The sequence below is a fragment of the Macrobrachium nipponense genome, chromosome 19 (genome assembly GCF_015104395.2).
Source record: "Macrobrachium nipponense isolate FS-2020 chromosome 19, ASM1510439v2, whole genome shotgun sequence".
Lineage (NCBI taxonomy): Eukaryota > Metazoa > Arthropoda > Malacostraca > Decapoda > Palaemonidae > Macrobrachium > Macrobrachium nipponense.
Genome location: NC_061088.1, coordinates 5,988,946 through 5,996,445, shown reverse-complemented (window position 1 = coordinate 5,996,445; position 7,500 = coordinate 5,988,946). Strand labels below are relative to the sequence as shown.

Below are 7,500 nucleotides of genomic sequence, written 5' to 3'. Positions count from 1 at the left end.
CTCAAAAACGTCTCCTAAAGTCTATCTTCCTCAGTTAATTTGCGTCGTCATGTCTCCCTCAAGCTAATTATTTTTCTTTTTTAACATTTACGTCAAGACTTCCAACCAGGACTTTCCCCGTCCTAATAAATTTACTTGATTCTTGTGCTCTTTTAGTTAAAGAATTATATTTTAAAGTTCACTTGAAAATTCAATACATATACAATATATGTAATTTATGTACAAAAAATCAACAAATATATAGTCATAATATTCTGTATGTATCATTATACTTAAATTTACTATGCAAATACATACATGTACGTGTTTATGTATGTACATAGTAAATTTAAGTATATTGATGTATACAAAACATTATGACTATATTATATATATATATATATATATATATATATATATATATATATATATATATATATATATATATATATATATATATATATATATATATATATATATATATATATATATATATATATATATGTTGATTTTTTGTATAAATTACATATATTGTATATGTATTGAGTTGTAAAATGAACCATAAAACGTTTTTTTAACTAGAGAGAGAGAGAGAGAGAGAGAGAGAGAGAGAGAGAGAGAGAGAGAGAGGAGATTCTTGTGCCTATTCTACCGAGCTTTTCACTCCAAGTTTCTCTGCATGGCCAGACCGCACAAATATTCAGTCTCTTTTTTGCATCAGGTTTCTTTAAATTGTACTTTTCGTTTTAGTGAAAAATTTATCCGTTTTATTCAGTTCCTCCAATTCTGACATGCTCCAGTATTTGAATTTCTGCCATGCGTTCTTTACAGTCATTACCGATCAATTTTTTTTCGATTAACTTGTCAGGTAATTCAATTTGCCTGTAATACATGCAAATTAACTAGCTCTCTTGTCGTTTGCCTTCTAAGTTTTTTTGTAGCATTTTACAAGAACTAACGAACTATCTGAATTATTTCCCAACTTTAGCAGTAATTTTATCCTTACGTAACTTCTCCATTTAGACGACTTGGCTACTTCGTTCATTATCATGTATTATTCTTATTAAGAATTGTGATTTATTTTAAGCATACTTTATCTTAAATAATGATCATCAACTTGGTATAGACGCGTGCAAAGAATAGAACGACAATCTAATTCGAAAACTAAACAAATACAACAAAGTGACACATGAGGTCACCTTGTATCAGGTTTGAATAAACTAAAACTTCACTTTCTTCCTACTTTATTCTTCAATAAGGGACGAGGAATAGTTTCTCTAGTTAATTTTTATAGCAATAATTCCTCTTCTTTAATTTCTATAATGAAATAACAGGGCAACTTGATGAATAACAAAATGTTGTGAATCACAATTAATGCTCAGTTTCTTTAGTTAATTGTTATAGCAATAATTACTGTTCTTTAATGTCCATATAATGAAATAACAGAACAACTTTATGAATAACAGAATGTTGTGACCCACAGTTAATACTCAGTGAATGTTATAAAAATAGGCCTATGGGGAATGTTATAGGGCTGCAATTTTGGTCACAAGCTTTCGTCTGAATGTTATAAAAATAGGCCTAATGGAAATGTTATGAAAATAGGCGTAATGGAAATGTAATAAAAATAGGCCTAATGGAAATGTTAATAAAATAGGCCTAATGGAAATGTTATAAAAATAGGCCTAAGGTGAATGTTATAGGGCAACGATTTTGGTCCTGCCATAATAGATACCACAAGTTTTCGTCTGGGCAGCAGACCAATCCGGCTAATATTTTACAAGAATACTAAATCAAACCAGTACTAAAAACAGATGATACATCCCCTGAATAATACATATTCGTACGGGAATCATTTAAGACCCGAAAACAACATCCTGTTTGAAGCAGTTACCCGCCTGTGCATCCAATCAGCCCAGCCAGTTCTCGTCTCCTGCAAAAACATCAACACCTCCGAACTCAGCCTGGCTCGCGTGTCGACCCTGACCTCAAGATATTTTAAATGTCTGGCTTCCTATTGCATCCTACGTTGCTCTATATGTCAGAAGTCGCAACTCTATGCTTCAACACCCCGGTGATCGTATTGACACCTTCCAATGCCAGGCATCTAGGCGCAGGAGTGATATCCTGCAATATCACAGACGCTGGTGGAGGATCCTGGATTCAGGATTTATCTGAGCTTGTGGGCGTTGCTATGCGCTGTAAACGGAATACCTGTTTTTTATATGTCCTTTTTTTAAATTGTGTCATTTCAAAAGCAAGTCTATGAGAGAAAGCCTTAAGTTTAGATTGAAATCATATACTAAATATTATTCCCCTTTCATCTTATTTTTACGGTTTAATAAAAAAGAATGCTAATATAAAGCTATATTAACCTATGGAAATATGGACATTCGTACGTTCTGCCAACGTAGAATAAGAGGAATTCATTTCTGGTGATTAGAAATTAATTTCTCGATATAATGAGGTTCGGATCCCACAATAAGCTGTAGGTACCGTTGCTAGGTAACCTTTTGGTTCCTGGGACAGCTGTTACTAAGGTTGTATTCTACGTAATCGGGTCTTACTTGAGTCGAGAGTAATACATGTTTTGTTTACTTATTTTTTCATTATTCATATAGTACTTTTGTAGTCATGTCTACACTTTATAATACAAGGTACTGTAATTTTTGTTTTTTTTTGGCGCTTTCCATTCCCGCTAACGGTAATTAAAAAAAAAAGAAGTGTTTCAAACAGGTTTGAAACAAGTCTTAGTTTCTGACTTCAGGAATAGATAATTTTCTTCGAAAATCGGTTATTTAGAAAGACGAACGTGACGCCCATTTTCATCCCGTATGATATCTGAGAGATAAATAAATAAATAAATAAAAATATAAAGAAGTAACTCCAAACGAGTTAACTGGAAGTAAGGAAGCTTGGCAAAAGATCAGCCATCTTGTTGCACGATCTGGAAGAATGCCGAGGACGGTGGCCATAACATGAGATTTGCATATCGTATTTTTATGAGATCTTTCAGATCAAAGAGGAAATTGAAGAGAATCTGAAGAATTATTCACTGGAAATAGGATAGAGCTGGACTAAATTGTATAAGAATATAAAGAAAGAAGGGAAGAGTGAAAAGAAAAATGCCGATAATAAAGACATTGTAAAGGATGGGAAAGTCTGGAAAAGTATATAAACCGGAAAAATGAATAAAATAATAGCAAATATATTTAAGAGAAAGACGAAATGAAAGAAAAAAATTAAACGTCATGTAGATTGAGGCTACATTATTATCATAAAATAAATATCATACAATAAAAAAATATCATAAAATAAGTAAATAAATAAAAAGAACGAGAGAATTAAGATGCATAGAAGCTGGAAATATAAAAAGGGAAACAACAAAAGGACGAAAAATAAGATAAAAATAGAAACTTTAAAACAGGCGAGAATTAGACATCACGATTCACGACGAACAAAAAAAAAGAAAAGAAAAAAAACAAAAACAAAAACAGAAGACTGAACAAAACATCACGAAAAGAATGATAAACATATAAACCAGAAAATCAGAGCAGAGAAAGAGAGAAAGGAGAAAATATATAGAGCAGGAAATGATACCACAACAGCATCACGCCGGGTGAGTAAACTTCATATATACGACCCCGGAATGAAAACTTAAGATGCCTGAGGTCAGGCGAGGTTTGTGTGTGTGGCATATGACCTCACGAACGTGACTGGGGTCGTGAGTGACTCACGCAATATCGAAGGATACTCACTTCTCAAGAGTCTTTGAAAAGACTCACACATTTTATATATACACATAGATATAACACTGGAACGACGGAATCGCGCTTAAAAGTGTTCCTCTGACTTCACGATTTTTGAAAGAGGGGGGGCGGGAGGGAAAAAAGAAGGAAAAGGGAGGGGGTGGGTAAGGAAATGAGGGGGAGCAGGGGGAGAAAGAAAGATGTCAAGGGCTGCTGAGAATCGCTTTTGGTAGCGAATTCGTGTTAGCATTTTTTTTTTTGATTTTTTTTGCATCAGAAAAAGACCATATTCTTTGGGAGTGTTCCATATGAATAGGTTGGTTTTATCTTCTGAATAAATAATAATAATTAAAATAATAATAATAATAACTAAGAATAATAATAAATAATAATAATAAATAAATAATAATTAACAATACTAATGTTGTTAAGAAATTCACAGTTTCGTGAAAACAAATTGTTAAAAAATATCCACAATTATATATTAAAGATATATTTCTATGTAAAATATAGAACAAAGACTTTCGAATACCTGAACGGTGTTCCTCCTCAGCGTAACTTTTAAGAAAATAATAATAATAATAATAATATTAATAATAATAATAATAATAATAATAATAATAATAATAATAATAATAATAATAATAATAATAATAATAATAATAATAAGCAACATCAAACACATAGATGAGAGCGGATACAAATACCTGGGAATAATGGAAGGAGGATATAAAACACCAAGAGATGAAGGACACGATCAGGAAAGAATATATGCAGAGACTCAAGGCGATACTCAAGTCAAAACTCAACGCCGGAAAATATGATAAAAAGCCATAAACACTGGGTGGGCAGTGCCAGTAATCAGATAGCGCAGAATAGTGGAATGGACGAAGGCAGAACTCCGCAGCATAGATCAGAAACCAGGAAACATATGACAATACACAAAGCACTACACCCAAGAGCAAATACGGACAGACTATACATAACACGAAAGAAAGGAGGGAGAGGAGACTACTAAGTATAGAGGACTGTGTCAACATCGAAAGAAAATGAGCACTGGGGCAATATCTGAAAACCAGTGAAGACGAGTGGCTACAAAGAGTGCATGGGAAGAAGGACTAATAAAAGTAGACGAAAAGAAGACCCAGAAATATACAGAGACAGGAGAATGACAGACAGAACAGAGGGACTGGCACAATAAACCAATGCACGGACAATACATGAGACAGACTAAAGAACTAGCCAGCGATGACACTGGCAATGGCTACAGAGGGAGAGCTAAAGAAGGAAACTGAAGGAATGATAACAGCGGGCACAAGATCAGGCCCTAAGAACCAGATATGTTCAAAGAACGATAGACGGAAATAACATCTCTCCCATATGTAGGAAGTGCAATACGAAAATGAAACCATAAACCACATAGCAAGCGAATGCCCGGCACTTGCACAGAACCAGTACAAAAAGAGGCATGATTCAGTGGCAAAAGCCCTCCACTGGAGCCTGTGCAAGAAACATCAGCTACCTTGCAGTAATAAGTGGTACGAGCACCAACCTGAGGGAGTGATAGAAAACGATCAGGCAAAGATCCTCTGGGACTATGGTATCAGGACGGATAGGGTGATACGTGCAAACAGACCAGACGTGACGTTGATTGACAAAGTCAAGAAGAAAGTATCACTATCATTGATGTCGCAATACCATGGGACACCAGAGTTGAAGAGAAAGAGAGGGAAAAAAAATGGAATATAAGTATCAAGATCTGAAAATAGAAAAATAAAGAAGGATATGGGATATGCCAGTGGAAATTGTACCCTCATAATCATAGGAGGCAACTAGGCGCACGATTCCCAAGATCCCTGAAAAAAAAGAATCTAGAAAAACTGAGGCTCAAGTAGCGCCAGACTCATGCAGAAGAGTGTGATCCTAAGAGAAACGGCACACATAGTAAGGAGAGTGATGGACTCCTAAGGAGGGCAGGATGCAACCCGGAACCCACACTATAAATACCACCCAGTCGAATTGGAAGACTGTGATAGAGGGAAAAAAAAAAACAAAAAAAAAAAAAAAAAACAAAAAAAAAAATAATAATAATAATAATAATAATAATAATATTGAAAGTTTGATTTTCAAGTCAGAGTAGCCCCTGCATAGTTCCTCCATATGAATGGGTGTTTCACCTTTTATAATAATAATAATAATAATAATAATAATAAATAATAATAATAATAATAATAATAATAATAATAATACTTTATTAAAAGTAATGGCTACTTCAGCAGCGTTACACTTGTAGAGATTCTTCTCTATTTTGCGAATAGCGGCTTTTCAGTGCTACTTAAACAGGCTAGTAGAGCGCCTATAGAGGTCATGGTAAAATACAGGGTCAAAATAGGTGTATATATTTGAATTTTACAGATAAACTATGATACCATAGTCATCAAAGTCATTAACGATTTTTCTCTCTCTCTCTCTCTCTCTCTCTCTCTCTCTTAAAGCGAGCTTTCGTCGTGGAGCTGCCAGACATCCTCGGGCTGGGAAGCTAGGGTGGACTGATCTTGGTGCGTTGTTGTTGTTGGAGATTAAGCCAGCCTTGTGCTGGCACGGCTCTTGCTCCTAGAGCAGCCCGTAACTGGAATATCTGTAAAGATACAAAAAACAGATGCTTTGCGGTTAGTTTTGGAAAGGGAGATAGGGTGACAGGCAGGATTGCAACCCCTTTGAACCTTACGGTACCCATCAGTAGAGGAGGAGAAAGTTTTTATAGCAGTGAGACTCAGCTAGCGAAGAGTGCTAGTAGGAAGAAGGAAGCGAGTTTTTTAGTTTGAGGGAAAGAAGGCGTTACCTATAAAACATTTTAGGCGCAAATATATATACATGTGTGTAGCATCTGAAAATAATTGCAATATATATCAAACCAACATTAAGCAAGTATTATAGTATATATACATTCATGCATACTCACAACTTATACATATGCTCCCAAAGATGTTTATGACTCCCATTGCAACAGTGAAGTAGAGGGTTTGTGCTTTGTGCTTTGGCTTTCTATTGTTTTTTTTTTGTTTACAAGACACTAGGAGATTCCCAGTGTCTATGGGAGAAATGCCGTGTGATTCATCCTTTTACCTGGGAGGTGGGTGAGACATTAGGAGATTCCCATATGTCCCTATGTTATTTAAGATGTGTCTGGTGATCTGTGCCGGTGTCAGCTCTATTTCAGTTAGGTTTGATCTGTAAGATTGTGGTCTCTGGGCAGTCTAGTAGGTAGTGTTCGAGGGGCTGGATTGCCTCTCGTCACAGTACTGACATAACCTGCCCTCATTTCCTATCATTTGCCAGTGCAGAGGTATCCTAGCCTTAATCTGTGTGTGATGACTGAGAGTTTTCTAGTGGTTTGTTTTGTGATGTCATGCGGCGTTAGATTTGTGACATCCACATACCACTTGGACGTCCTTGACTCTTGTAGGTAGTGACGTCGTACTTCACTCTCTTCTTGGAGTTTGGCATAGCTTTTTGCCATTTCCTTTAGGTGTGTTATGGATGGTTGCACTTTTATGCTTACTGTACTGCAGCTGAGGGCACTTTTGGCAAGGAAGTCAGCTTCATCATTTCCCTGGATTCCCACATGGCTGGGTATCCAGTTTAGTGTGACTCTCCTGCCAGCAGCTTGATGTGAATTGGCCAATGATTTTATGGCTGTTATCAGTGCACATTTTCTTTTGGATTTGTCGCTTTGATAGCGAGTATTGCTCCTTTGGAGTCAATATGCACT

General features: G+C 35.6%; 1 protein-coding gene across 1 annotated transcript in view; it reads right to left on the bottom strand.

Annotated features, from left to right (window-relative positions):
• LOC135213926 (uncharacterized) overlaps nt 1–7,500 on the bottom strand; it is an 81,577-nt gene that overhangs the window by 39,990 nt on the left and 34,087 nt on the right. The window lies entirely within an intron of this gene.